The sequence below is a fragment of the Lolium perenne genome, chromosome 5 (genome assembly GCF_019359855.2).
Source record: "Lolium perenne isolate Kyuss_39 chromosome 5, Kyuss_2.0, whole genome shotgun sequence".
Classification (NCBI taxonomy): Eukaryota; Viridiplantae; Streptophyta; class Magnoliopsida; order Poales; family Poaceae; genus Lolium; species Lolium perenne.
The window spans coordinates 177,384,102-177,399,805 of record NC_067248.2 but is presented as its reverse complement, the minus strand read 5'-3'; the positions used below and the strand labels follow the sequence as shown (position 1 = coordinate 177,399,805).

General features: G+C 43.1%; 1 long non-coding RNA gene across 1 annotated transcript; it reads left to right on the top strand.

The window, feature by feature from the left end:
* Positions 1 to 8,259: 8,259 nt before the first annotated feature.
* LOC127300758 (uncharacterized) lies at positions 8,260 to 10,736 on the top strand. Its single transcript, XR_011746030.1, has 3 exons — positions 8,260 to 8,759; positions 8,910 to 9,698; positions 10,613 to 10,736. It is a non-coding gene; the product is annotated as an uncharacterized lncRNA (long non-coding RNA).
* Positions 10,737 to 15,704: the final 4,968 nt, after the last annotated feature.

Genomic DNA, 15,704 nt, shown 5'->3' with positions numbered 1-15,704 from the left:
ACGAAGAAGTACGCGGAGGAGAGGCGGCCAGAGGGGGCTGTGGGCCCCCTCCCCACATGGCAGCGCGGCCAGGGCAGGGCCCGCGCCGGCCTGTGAGGGGGGCCCATGGCGGCCCTCCTCGGCTCCCCCTTTTGGCTCCCTTCGTCTTCTGGAAAAATAGGATTTTTCATATAAATTCCGTCAATTGTTGATCTTCCGAAATATTGCATTTTGACAGCTCTTTTTCCAGCAGAATCCTGACTCCGGTGCGCGATCCTCCAAAAATCATGAAACATGCAAAATAGATGAAATAACATAAGTATAACCTCTAAATATGAAATATATCAATGAATAACAGTAAATTATGATATAAAATAGTGATGCAAAATGGACGTATCAACAGTTCACTAGTGGTGTCTCTTCGATAAGAAATAGCATGTTGGGTGAACAAATTACAGTTGGGCAATTGACAAATAGAGATGGCATGAAAATGCACATACATATCATGATGAGTAAAGTGAGATTCAATTGGGCATTACGACAAAGTACATAGACCGCTATTCAGCATGCATCTATGCCTAAAAAGTCCACCTTCGGGTTAGCATCCGCACCCCTTCCAGTATTAAGTTGCAAACAACAAACAATTGCATTAAGTATGGTGCGTAATGTAATCAACACAAATATCCTTAGACAAAGCATTGATGTTTTTTCCCTAGTGGCAACAGCACATCCACAACCTTAGAACTTTATGTCACTGTCCCAGATTTAATGGAGGCATGAACCCACTATCGAGCATAACTACTCCCTCTTGGAGTTACAAGTATCAACTTGGCCAGAGCCTCTACTAGCAACGGAGAGCATGCAAGATCATAAACAACACATAGATGATAGATTGATAATCAACATAACATAGTATTCCATATTCATCGGATCCCAACAAACGCAACATGCAGCATTACAAATAGATGATCTTGATCATGTTAGGCAGCTCACAAGATCCAACAATTGTAGCACAATGAGGAGAAGACAACCATCTAGCTACTGCTATGGACCCATAGTCCAGGGGTGAACTACTCACACATCGATCCGGAGGCGATCATGGCGATGAAGAGTCCTCCGGGAGATGATTCCCCTCTCCGGCAGGGTGCCGGAGGCGATCTCCTGAATCCCCCGAGATGGGATTGGTGGCGGCGGTGTCTCTGGATGGTTTTCCGTATCGTGGCTCTCGGTACTAGGGTATTCGCGACGAATGCTTTAAGTAGGCGGAAGGGTAGGTTTAGGGGCGACACGAGGGGCCCACACACTAGGGCGGCGCGGCCCCACCCTTGGCCGCGCGGCCCTGTTGTGGCGGCGCCTCGTGGCCCCACTTTGTGATCCTTTCGGTCTTCTGGAAGCTTCGTGGAAAAATAAGACCCTGGGCGTTGATTTCGTCCAATTCCGAGAATATTTCCTTTGTAGGATTTCTGAAACCAAAAACAGCAGAAAACAGCAACTGGCTCTTCGGCATCTTGTCAATAGGTTAGTGCTGGAAAATGCATAAATATGACATAAAGTGTGTATAAAACATGTGAGTATCATCATAAAAGTAGCATGGAACATAAGAAATTATAGATACGTTTGAGACGTATCACTGACATGTGGGACCCATGAGCCAGCAGCGTCCTCAATGTTGCAAAGGTGGCAGGGGATCGAAAAAAAAGGCAAATGGCCAGAAATTATGGATAAAAAATAAATCCAACAAAGGAAACTTTTATTGTTCATAGAGGCTGACATGTGGGACCTAATACGTCCAAATTGCATCACTATTTTATATCATAAGTTACAATTATTTACTGACATATTTCATATTTAGAGATGGTACTTATGTTATTTCATCTATTTTCAATGTTTGATGATTATTGGAGAATTAACTGTTGGAGTCAGAATTCTGCTGGAAAAAGGACCGTCAAGACACCATATTTCTGAAGATCAGTAATTCCCGGAAAATACCCAGAAGTTCCTATTTTCCAGATGCCGGAGGAAGCCAAAGGGGGAGCCTAAGGTGGGCCAGGAGGGTCCCACACCACCCCTAGGCGCGGGCCACCCCTGGCCGCGCCTAGGCATGGTGTGGTGGCCCTAGCCCACTTCTGATGGCGCCCCTTCTCGTATTTCATCCCACCGAGAACCCTATGACTGGAGGAGTTGTCACAGAAATATTCCGCCACCGCGATGGGACGGAAAACAACGGAGAGAGAAAAGCTCTCCGGCAGGCATAAATCTGCCTGGGAAATTCCTTCCCAAAGGGAGGAAATCATCGCCATCATCTCCGTCATCGAGCTGGACTTCATCGGGATCATCATCATCATCTCCATCACCAACACCATCATCTCCACCATCTCCACTGTGTCCTGCTGTATCATCTTGGGTTTGATCTTGTCTAGTTCATAGGGGAAACTTCCCGGTTTTAATTACTCCATGTAGTTCATGCTATTGAGTGAAACCATTGGATTAAGGTTTATGTCCATATTGTTATTCATCATTACATCACCTCTGATTATGATCCATATGATGTCTTGTGAGTAGTTTGTTTAGTTCTTGAGGACATGGGAGAAGTAGATGTTAGTAGTGGAATTATGTTGAGTAATATTTAATGGTTTGATATTTAAGTTGTGGTGCTATTCTTCTAGTGGTGTCATGTGAACATCGACTACATGATACTTCATCTTTATGGGCCTAGGGGAATGCATCATGTATTTGTCTACTAATTGTGGGGTTGCGGGGGTGATAGAAACCTAAACCCCCGTTGGTAAACCAATGCACGAGAGAGTGTAGGATCTCAAAGTTTAAGGCTGTGGTTAGATTTATCTTAATTACTTTATTGTAGTTGCAGATGCTTGCATGGGGTATAATCACAACTATGCATTAGTCCAAGTTGGGTTAGTGCATTAGCATAGGTTCACCCACACAACACCTACCAAATCAATAAAGATTATTCAGCAGCGTGAAGAGAGCACTTGACGAAATTCCCGTGTGTCCTCAGGAACGTTTGGTAATCATAAGTAACACAACCGACTTGTCCTTTGCTATGAAAAGGATTGGGTCACTCGCTGCAATTATTATTACTGTTTTTTATTTACTCATACTTTATTTGTTTGCAATATCAAAAACCCCTGAAAACCTGATTGCTAGTATTTACAATGAACCTTTGATCAAAACTACTTGTCAACACCTTCCGCTCCTCGTTGGGTTCGACACTCTTATTTATCGAAAGTACTACGATACACCCCCTATACTTGTGGGTCATCAATACTATTTTTTGGAGCCGTTGCCAGGGAGTGAAGCGCTATTGAAGAGTGGCATTGGTAAAGAAAACTTTTACTGTAAGTGATGTTTTTATTTTTGTCCGCTGCTTTATTTCATTATGGAAAAGTCTCCATTTGACTCCCTATTTGGGAGTACTACTTCCACTGTTACGGTAGTAGATGAACCACCTCCTGCTCAGTTGGATCCTTTTAAAATACCTATAAAAAACATTGAACGTGTTATGAATAACTGCTATTTAGGAGATGGAATTTTCCATCCTGGTGATCATTTACTCTTTATACATGAATTATGCGAGTTGTTGTAGTGTGCAGGTATTTCAATGGACCATGTTAAGAGGAAGTTATTCACTTTATCACTAAAGGGCGGAGCTGCGGAATGGTATAAGATGCTGAAGAATGGCCGATCAATTGGTTGGGAGGAAATTGTACCTCTCTTTTATTCTAAATTTTATCCTTCTAGTGAAATTCATAAAGATCGGAGAGAGTATTGCCCAAGCGTGGGGGAGGTTGAAGTCATTAATGCTCAAATGCCCCATTCGTGAGCTCCCCAGTGATATTGTTATTAATAACTTCTATGCAAGGCTTTCTCTTCATGATAAGAATTTATTGAATGCTTCTTATTCTGGATCATTTACACGTATGAAAGAAGAAGCTAAATGGGATCTTCTCGACCGCATTCAGGAAAATACTGAATGATGGGATAACGAGAAAGGAAGAAAGTCAGGTATAAATTACGATTATGAATGCATTAAATCTTTTATGGAAACTGATGACTTTCATAATATTAGTGTTGTTTATGGTTTTGATTCTCAAATTCTTGCAAACTTTTTTAAGGCCTTTGCCTCTTATCTTGATGTTCCTAAAAAGGAGTGGAACAAGCACCATGCACCTTATAAATATATTGTTAATTGCATTCCTGCTAGAAATATTGAAGTTTGTATAGTTGATCGTGTCTTGCCTGAACCTTATATTGAGAAAGTACCTTTCCCTACAAAGGTAAAAGAACATTCTATTATAACTAGTGTGGTTAACAAAAGTGCAAAGAAACCTATAGAACCTGATGAAAAAATAACTGTTGAACCTGCAGTAGCAATAGTAAAGGACCTTGTCACTGAAAATGTAGAAGATGGACACATTATCTTATGTGAAGATGCTTCCAATACTGTTTCACATCCTAGTAGATCTAGGAAAACTAGTGTTCATGTGCTTTCTGTCGGAATAGGTACGGTGATCATTGATATTATGGTTTATGTGATATTGATGCAAGTTCAGGTGTTATTCCTTATGAGCTTTACAGGGAAATCATGCATGAAATTGGTTCTTGTGAACTTGAAAAAATTGATGTGGTTATTCAGCTTGCTAATAGATAGACCATCTCTCCAATTGGTATCGTTAGAGATGTGGAAGTTTTATGAGGTAAGATTAAATATCCTGGTGATTTTCTAGTACTTAATTCAGCTGCTAGTAAGAATTGTCCTATCATTTTTGGTAGACCTTTCTTGAACACTTGTGGTGCTATTATAGATTGTAAGAAGGAGAAAATTCTTACTAAATTTGATGGAGAGTCTTATGATTTTAATTTTCTAAGTTTGCTAAAGTTTCTTATGAAACTGAATTGCCTAATGAAAATTTTAAAGTTGAACAACTTGCTTCTATTGCTCTTGCCCCTAACAATGCTTTGCAGCAATATATGGAGGACCACGAAAGTGAGATCTTTATGGAGGAAAGAAATGAGATTGACGAGATTCTTCTTCGTCAACCAGAGATGGTTAAGCACAATTTACCTGTGGAAGACTTGGGTACCACACTACCATCCAAGGAGGATCCTGTTTTCGATTTAAAATCTTTACCTGATGATCTTAAATATGCTTATATTGGTGATAAGAAAATATATCCTTTTATTATTAGTTCTAAACTTTCAGGGTAGGAAGAGGAAAGATTATTGGGAGTATTGAAGAAACACCGAGGAGCTATGAGATATACTCTTGATGATTTGAAAGGTATCTCCCCTACTATATGTCGGCATGCTATTAATATGGAACCTGATGCAAAGCCAGTTGTTGAGCATCAACGTCGTTTAATTCCTAAGATGAATGATATGGTAAGAAATGAGGTATTGAAACTCCTTGATGCTGCTATTGTTTATCCTATTGATGATAGTAGATGGGTTAGTCATGTGCATTGTGTCCCTAAGAAAGGATAATTTCTGTTGTGCCTAATGAGAATAATGAGCTTATTTCTCAAAAAGTAGTAGTTGGTTATAGAATGTGCATTAATTTTAGAAAATTAACAAAGTTAATAAGAAGGATCATCATTCTTTACCTTTTATTGATCAAATGTTAGAAAGGTTAGCTAAGAAAACTTATTTTTGTTTGCTTGATGGTTATTCTGGGTTTTCTCGAATCTATTATATACTAAAAGCAAAATAAGGATATTTAAAGGAAACACCACGTTAATCCACATGTACTAAAATTATTTGATCAGTTGATCCTAATTATAATGGTTAAGATTTAAAACCAAAAAAGTTACGTAAATTGCAGCCGTGTACGACCTGTCACGTACATATTGGCCAATTTGTCACGCGAAAAGAAAAAAGATGAGCCGTCCCAGCAATCAGAAAAAAAGCATGGGACAAAGAGATATGTTATAAACATAACTACTATATTATTCGGCAACAAACATCTTTTTTTCTCAGATTTTTAGGTTTACTTTCGGTGTACTTCCCGTGCTGACACGTGGTATAGTGTGTTCTGTTATTGCTTGGTGTGCAGTTATGGGGACGTCTTGCAGTTTTGGTCTGTGTTGATTCGGGCTGCTTTTTCTCGTGGTGTTCTAGGCCTGGGTGTTTCTAACGGTTTTATTACATGTGCCATCACATTGTGAGCGGTGAGCCTCAGCGGTAGAGCGGTGCGGTTGACTAAGGGCATGAGCAATGGTGGCATACACAACTAGTTGCTCCATGTAAAAAAGTTGTCAGAAGCAACATGGTGGATTTTATCTCTCCAATGGAAGCTACAACTTTAGTTAGAAAAAGAGAGAAGGGACCCCACAAATATGACACTATGTATCTCTTTCTCTCTCCAAAAAACATGCTTTTAAGGCTTAAGATCCCACTTCCTGAAGAGGAGGCTGCCTCCTCATCCGAACCTACTTTGGACCACCCGAACCTAGCTAAAGGTGTGAGGCAGTACCTCTAGGGCAGTGCATTGGGCATGCCCTAAATTTCCGTCTTTCTGCAGCACGAGTGGGCTTTCTCGAATAGACCTTTCCCATTTTTTCTCCCCACCCACACCTACTCTTATCTTTCCTCTTTGTCTCACATCTTGTCCGGCGGCGACGATATGGAGAGCGTACACAACGAGTGGGAAAGAAGTCTACATCACCCCCACAAGTATCAAGTTTGGGACGCAACACCCCCTCAACTTTAAACTAGCACACTTAACCCCCCTAACTATCTGAAACCGGGTAGATAACCGCCTAGACCTTTCTTTGGTAGTTTTAGTTAGTGGTTTTGTACACGTAGCAGTGTGATGATGTTTTGACCTTGGACTTGTACTGCCATATCACCCTGGAAGGCATAGGCATTAGGGTCGTGAACAATAATTATTTTATTTGTCTAGACCCCGCACGGCCATGCCATCAAGCTCTGCGAGTGCGCTACTCGGCCTTGCTGGTGGGCACTTCCTCCTTGGTGGCGGGAACACTGGCAGCGGCGTCGTTGCCGATGATGACGATCCGTGCAAGCTGTCGGACAACACGGGGCACCAGAAATTCAACCCAGCCGATCCCCTTGAGGTGCTCGACACCTAAGCACATGGCGACCTGGGGCGGACACGGCGTCGCTGACGGGTAGCATGCCCAGCCCGTACAGGAGATTCTCTGGGAGTTCATGCAGGAGAGGACCACCATCCCCGCCACAATGCACAGGATGCTGAATTCTAGATTCAGAATTTTTATAGTTTCGATCCAATATCAGAATTAGATCTCAGATTTTTAGTTCACCTGTGGGAGAAGATGGTCGGGACTCGGGACCATGCCCATCTAACCATGTTGGACATGGCCGCGATGGCCTGGATCCAGACGCGCATCCAATAAGGCTAGCCTATCCGCTGCCCGAGCTCAGAGAAGGTCCCACTGTCCACTCCGCCACGGTCTCCAACGGCAGCGCGCCGGTGCTGGGCAGGAGCGGGGATGCAATACGCGTCGACTAGGAGCTCTGCCGTTCCGAACCGCCTTGGGAAATGTCTTGATCGGCTCATCAACCTCGCCGTCGAGCGTGCGCCTCGTCCAAGTAGTTGAGGGCAGGGAGCCTGAGGAAGGGGAGCAGCACGTCACCACCGGTGCTCGCCTTATCTCGGGAGGATGAGGAAGCAGAGCAGGGGGAGCAGAGCGCCGCCGCCGGTGCTCGCCTTATCCCAGTAGGATAAGGAAAGCACAGAAGGGAGATCATCGCGCCACCACTGGAGCTTGCCCTGTCATAGTAGTTGAAGACCGAGAGGATGAGGAAACAGAGCACGGGCAGCAACACATGAGCTCGCCATCATCAATGCCCCCATGTCTCCAGCACAGACGGTGACATGGGATGAAAGGGGAGTGGAGATGGGTGTGTTTTATCTTTTTCATTTCCTTCCGCAAAACAAACGATATAAAATGCCAGGTGTACAAAACCGCTAACCAAAACAGCTAAAGAGGGGCCTAGGGGGTTATATACCCGGTTTCATATAGTTAGGGGGTTAAGTGTGCTAGTTTAAAGTTGAGGGGGTGTTGGGTCCCAAACTTGATACTTGTGGGGGTGATGTAGACTTCTTTCCAACGAGTGGCCGCGTTTGACGACATGTCGCCCACCGTTGCCTCGCCCAACGGCAGCCAGCGCGGCCGGCACACCATGCCATGCGCGGGGTAGCCGCTCGACGCGCTGCGCTGCATCTTCCGGAAGCCTGTCGTTGCAATCTCGAGACCTACTTTGCGACGCCCGGCAGGCCAGGCACGAACTGGCGCCATGTCTCGCCCAAGCCACGACGGACGAGTGCGCCGGTGTCCTCTTGGAGCATAAGACGGCGGCGGTCGTCGGTCCGGCGCAAGGAACCAAGCCACATCCTTGGGTTGATAAAGAATGCGGCCACGACGGAAGCGGACAGGCTGCGCAAGGAGAAGGCCGCGCTCAAGGAGCAGGCGGCGAGGCTGCACGAGGAGGCAGTTGCGCTGGGAGCGGGGCGGCGGCGGACCGTGAAACCGCCTCCGTTGGGCACCAGGAGGCGCGTCGCGGGGAGGACGGCACCAGGCCGCCGTAAAATCTTCCACCTCGCGGCCAACAAGTATGAGCCGTGAGGAGGAGGCGCGTCGCTGGAAGGACTCCGACAGGAGGCCGTCGGCTCTGGCACACCTGCCGCAGACGAGCTCAGGAGGAGGAGCGGAGTAGGGTCCTGTGATGCTTTGCTGGCGCGAGTCGGAGCAAAAAAGAATTGGGAATCTTCCGTGGTGAGATCTCTAGGCCGCTGGCGGTGGATTCCGTTTCCTACATCCCCAAATTAGCACAGGAAGACTCTTATATGTGTTCAACGGCAGCTGGCTCGCTCCACCTCCCCTAATCTTTTTCTCCCCAATTGATTATCTCGTGATTGTTTGCAGCTCCATACTGCGCCAGCTTTGTCTAAAGCACCAACAGAAATGGGAACGCCACAGATGCACAACCAAAGGTACTACTCCCTCGCTGGTGTTGGTGCAATGAACATGTTTGATAGAATGCCTCACAGGTGCTAACGTCCATTTTTTGCTTGCTCTTTTCCTCTATTCTTGTTGTAGTTAAACTACTTACCTCTAGGCTGAATTGTCACACGAGTGTAGCTGTAGCTGGCAAGATTAATGGTCTGCTTGCTACAAAAAGAGTGGAATTAATATCATCAGGGAAATAGTGTTTATGCGAGCGGCAGTAGCGTGCCCATGTTGTACATGTGTGATGTCTCTATATCTCTTTCCCTTTTCTTTGATTTCTTTTAAGTCATGTGTTAAACATAATTTACTTGTTGTGGATTAGAATTTTGTGATGGATATGCGAGGGCTTTGCTTTTTGTGTGCGATAGGTATATGTACAGTTTAATGTTGTTCTCAAGAACAGTTATTCATAGTTCTGCCCGAGAATTTGATAACGTAATGACACAAGGGTAAGAACTAATGTTTCATAATTATATCATACTATGCTCGAGTTTGTGCTTCGATACATTAGCTTTTTCTAAAGCTGTCCATTTCATTGGTATTTTGTTGTACCATTTGTGCGTGTATTCTGCAGCTTCACTACCTTTCTGCTATGGTTCTTCATACGAAGTGTTAATGCATTTGTTGATACTCTATTGGAGGACAAGTTCAGGCACAGAGAATGTTTCTCGAAGTTTGGAATTCCTTTCACCTGACTTTGTTCAGGTAATGCACTATCTTCTTACTTTTGTGATACTTTTCGAGCTTAAGCGTTTTGGTATGAAGTCGTATAGTGGTACTTGCTATATTTCCTTTTTACAAAACAATGTTTGGTTTATGTACGGTCCACTTAACATGACACTTATAAATGACAGCATGGCAAATGGAAATTAGGCGTGCCAATGTTCTGTTGAAACGAAAATGCACCAGAAACAATGCAACGGATTCTAGCTGTATAACATAAAATGCAAGAAATTGCTTGGTACAAACAACTTAGAGGTACGATGAAAAAATACAAGAAATTGGTTGGTACAAACAATTTAGATTTGGGGCAACCAAAGAAACCTCGGGATCTAATATATGTAAAAGAGGTGTGCAGATTCTTACAGTGCCATGTCGGATATAAGCAGTTATGTCATGCTGCAACCATACAACATAGGATGTACAACGGCGAGAAAGAGCCCCAGAATATATACAGGTTCTTGATCATGAACAAATGAAATAACCTTGATTAGCCCACCAACATGAGAAAATGGCCTTGGTGATAACTGGCAAACATGAATATCGAAATCAGATGATGTTGAGATAACTAGAAATAGAAACTGGGAAATTAAAAGGAGAACTCAGATATTCAACCATTATTTTAGTGAGATGATCACCTAAGAAGAAAGATAAATTCATCGAAACCAATTATTGCAAGAAGCAGAATGGCCCATGAGGGTGGTTAACTCACCTCTAGGAATAGATAATCCATGTGAATATTGTGCACTGCAGCCTTGGTTATTGGCTTCACAGAAAAAATGATAGGGAATATGCAAGAACACATATTCTGTTGTTATTTGCTCCACTAATTCTTACTTTGCTTTATATGTTCCACATGCGAGAATTAAGAGAATTTTTCGTAATATGTTCAATTACAGGATTTCTTCACACTTCAGAATTGTGATGCCTCCAATTACTTATGTCGCCGCTGCGTCTGCCGCCTCCGAGCTGGGAGACCGTGGCCTCGCTGTCGCCGCATTTGCCCGCCGTTCATGCAAGGTCCCCCAAAACCTGGTTAGTTGTTTGTACTTTATTGGGCACATATATGGTACAGATGTTTTCATTCATACTTTCACAATTTTTGTCTCCATCTTAATATATAACCATTTCTACGATACACGGACTGCAATTTTAAAATACTTAAGCCGCTCGGTTCCATACATTGGCGGGCCTACATGCATTCATGGGTATTCAGCTGAATACCCATTATATTTTGGCAAAAAAAATCGTGTACTATTAAGCCCAATAAATCTACCTGCCTTCTTTGGCCCAAACAGCAACCCTACAGCTTTCAGTAGCTAGGCTCCCGTCCCGTGAGCGTGAGGCCTCAGTCCATCTCAGGCTGGCTCGATCTGATCGCTCGTTCTCCACTTCTCCGGGCTACACCACTACAACGACGGTTCGTATGCGACAGGCGAGGCGCCTGGCGGCCTGGCACGCCGTGGGCAACGTCCAGCGAGCGGCGTCCGGCGGGAATCCCGATCCAGCGACCGCCCTTGGTCTTCACATGCCAGCGACATTTTTTTTGAACAGGAGAAGGGTCCAAAGGACCCGAAGCTTCATTTAACTCGGCAGGTTACAAATTACAAGCAGGACCCCGAAATAAAAAGAAAGAGAATTACACATCAGTCCTTGCTTTTTACGAAAAAGACCTCGCAGAAAATGTGGAAACGCGATCAAGTCCTTCTCTGCCGACACCATTGTTGACCTTGCAGCGACGGACACCTTCTCCACTCCGGGGACGAAACCACTTGGCGTAGAGGCGGCGATGGGCGCCGCGCTGCAGGCAGAAAGTCCTCCAACGCTGGAGGAAGAGAGATCCTCTGAGATAGAACTCAGTAGGCGCGGAGTGGCCCCGTCGGCCAAGAAAAGCAACGGCGAGTGCCGCCGCTTGGGAAACTCCGCAAGAGAAGCTTCGACATCTTCTCCACCACCCCCAGATCCCGCTGTTTCCCAATCTTGGTCGCCACCACGGCTACCAAAACGGAGAAGAACAGCAGCATCCAGGGGCAGCAGCACCACGAACCACCACCTCGTCGAAGAAGAAAGAAAGGTGGTGCGTTGCTTTCCCCCCTCGCCTCCACGACCGGCCAGGAGAAACAACCGCACACCTTTGACCACGCCGAACCACCTCTCCCCCTCGCCACCATGGCCGGCCAGGAGAAGCTTCACAGCGCCTTTCTTCTTCATCAGACGGTGGCCATCAGCCTCTGCTTTATTTAGGGAAGCGGTGCTCCATCCCTTTGCTTCCTGCTCCGACCAACAGAGCAAGAGAAGCACAAAAATGAACCCTAGGCGTGAGATCTGGCTGGGGAGATCCCAAGATCCGCTCCATCTACTGGGCATAGAGCCCACTACCGGCAAACAGCCGCAACTACATCTAGTATAAACATAGCGGGCAGCCCCTCCTTCTCTTCTCCAGACGGCGGCGCCGCCGGAGTTGAGTCGGAGGAGCCCCCGGGGGAGAAGGAGGACTCTCAGTTACTGTGGACGGGAGAAAGAGAGGAAGGGGGAAAATGAGTGTCCACATGCCAGCGACATCAATTCACGAAATCCTCCTCACGGTATGGTTCTAGACCTAAATCTCCACTGATTACTTTTCCAATTTCCAAACCAGCAAAGTAGCAATTGCTCTCCAAGTTCCAGTTATATTATTGATTAATTAGTTAGTGACTCCATCGATCTCATAATGATCTGGGTTACAGTTGTACAAATTTGTGGTGATAAACTAAGAAGTAAGAACACACTGACATAGAGATGAAGGGGGCAGTGTGGTGATTTGAAGTTACCGAACAATTTATCATGTAATTTCACTACTATTTTGAGATTTATCATGTAATTTCACTACTATTGTTAGATGATATCCTTGTGGAAAATTCGTGAACATTTAGGTTCATATTAGACAGTTTGTCAATCTTTATGTCTATATTGTTGTATTGCACAATTTTCTACCCTTGAGGTTTTGCATTGGATGTTTTTTTTTGGAGTTTGAATACCCATTACAAATTGTCTGTGCCCGCCCATGGTTCCATACATGTTTGCACTAACTGCCGGCCTACTGTACAATGGTACCAAATTATAGCTATGAAAATAAGAAGTTTGTTAATCAATAGATTAGTATTAAAAGTACATACAAAATTACCCAGGGTCAGTCGCATAATTCTCCCGGCCTCCCTTACGTGCAAACCCATCTTTCAAGACACATGGCTTAGAACGTTGCTTAGTTCTCATGACTTTCCATACTATATTATAGATCAGCAGGAAGGCCTTCTAGCATTGTTTGGGTCTCCTAGCGAACAGTTATATTTTGTTCCATAAGGCCTCCTAGTAAACAGTTAGAGGCTAAAAACTTTGAGATACAAGTCTTAGGTTTCATAAAAAAACAGGCATGCATTTTCTTCGCATCACCCTTCTGTTATGTCATAAAGTCCTTATTCTTCTTTCTATTATTCTTTCATTGAATTCCTTTGTGAGCATGGCTTTTACGCTTAGAATTGTCTATTTTGCAATTTGCAAATGGTAACATTACTATTTCATTCTGTATATGGTATATGATCATATAGTCTGCTATCTGGTTATGCTCCTCTATGCTTATTTATACAAGTACTTAGATCATGCGCCTCTGTAGGAACATATCTCACTCTCACTGTTCTAGGCCATTTTGATGATCTCACAAAGGGAGATGTAAAAAATCATTTAATGGCACTATATTTAGACCCTTTCTGATTATACATATATGTATTGCGTATTTGCTCTTCATAGTAACAGAGGAGTTTAACGTTCTGGTCTGACAAGTAATAGATGAAACCTTGGCTTAATAATTTTCTCTCTAACATTTAAGAGCATAAAGAGAGTGTGCCGAAGTAAGTGTTCTTGACTATATAGCAATGGTGTTGCAGGTTCTTTAATTGTGGTGTCAATGTGTCATTATCTGTGGGTCTTTTGAGGTAACTCCACCATTCATTTAAATACACTGGGTTTCTCCCTGAATTTTTTCCAAGAGTTCTCACAAGATTGGCCTTAACAGTGAAGATCCAAACAAGTGAGTTGGTTAAAAACTCACATTTATGTAACTCTGTGTGATTATTTATTTCACTTTAAAGTTTTTTTTACTCTCAGCAAGATAAAAACAGAGCCTTAAGCAAGACTCATTTCAAATTTTTCAACAATACATTTCTGACTTTTCAACGACTCATCAATGTTTTCAAGAACATATTTATGGCAATATCAGTATATCACCAGCCTGTATGTTATAATAATATTTGAGATTCAGTTGACCACTTGAATACAAATTCGTGAAGTCTGTCTTCTGAAGTTGTGATTGGCTACAAGAGAGCAAGTTTGGCTCCCGAACGATCAACAAGTAAAGGTCCGGTCCTTTTAATGCGACTGTTGTTGCGAGACTGGTACGGCTAAACTGAGAAGTGCTTTTAGTGTTGTTGCTAGACTGGCATGGCTAAACTGAGAAGTTCTTTTGTTGATAGCTGGATCCTTTCAAAGCAGGTGGTTGATTTTAGTTCCTGTTGTATTTTTTAAAGATGAAATTCATGTTGTAAAGACATCTACTCCATCTGAATCAACACAAAGATTGTTGATTTTGTCCATTCGATGTAAGTGACATTAATCATGTATGTTTGCTAGGTAACTAATAGAAAAAACTTATCATGTACATATGTGTCCTGTTATTTTCATCTAGGTATTGTTCCGCCTGTGTAAAATATGAGTCAATTATATCCTTATATCGTAAAACCTGCTGCTGGAAGCATGTCACTAATTACAGAAGTGCTATGCAATGCCATTTGGGCTGGAATACCTATTTCAAAAGTGGTTAGAATACGTGCCAGAAAGGGTTTGGGTTCTCTTAAGGTCAAAAATAATTGGCCAGTCACTATTGCTGTTTTACATAAAAGGGGTTTAACAATGCCACTACTAATCTCTCCAGACATTGATATCATCCACGGGTGCGCCACGCTGCCTTTATACTATAAAATGTTTGTACTATGCCAAATATTTTCTTTACTACTTTGGTATCCTTTTCCTGAAATAAGTAATTCAATCTATTTTAAGGATATGACCATATGTTTGTCTACTACTGATAAAAATATCATAGATGCAGTAGAGAACGAAGCAGGATTTCTTTTTTTGCATCATTGTGTGTGTTTATTGTTGGCTCTCAATATGATACACATCTAAGAAGTGCTTATCACATTACTAAAAAGGACCAAGCAATTCCGCGAACTATAGAATCGAGTTTCAAGTATATATTAATATGATAGGCTAACTTCTGTTTTATAACTGGATTTTCCCTACTATGTGTCACGACTAACCGGTCCTACAAAAAAACTCCTTACAACCACCAATGCATCTCACAGGCGTGTCATGCTTACGTACAATATGATGATCAATATGCAGTACCAGTTATTGTTAGCAGACTTAGTTTCTCCCTCTTTTTGGTGCTGCTTATTTACTCATGAGACAAATTTCGCATGATCAGCTTTCTATGCAGATAATTTCAATGTATGTTGTATCAAATTTCGTTATCACCCACCTTGAAACACATTGTTTAAACAATAAAATATTTATAACTTTTATCAATTCAAGTGTGACCTTGAAATTCTTAACACCATCAAATTACACGGTCGGCGCGGCGGCACGCCGCGCCATTCCTGCTAGTCACGTCTACGCTGAAAAGGATTTCGTGTACCTACCTATCCCAGCCGGAAGGTCACGTGTATGATTTGGTCTCCCGTAACGTCAGGCCACCAAAAAGAAATAGCTGCGATCTGCAGGTATGTTCGTCTGTTCAACACGTTTAAGGGAAAAACAAGAACCAGCTGATTTGTTTCCTTACAACACTGGCTTAATATAGGGAGAGAAAAAGATATTTCCAAATGATGTAGATGGTACGTGTATTCTTTACGAAAAACAAACTAGGCATTCTCTCTCAATAAAAGTAAACTAGGCATCGTA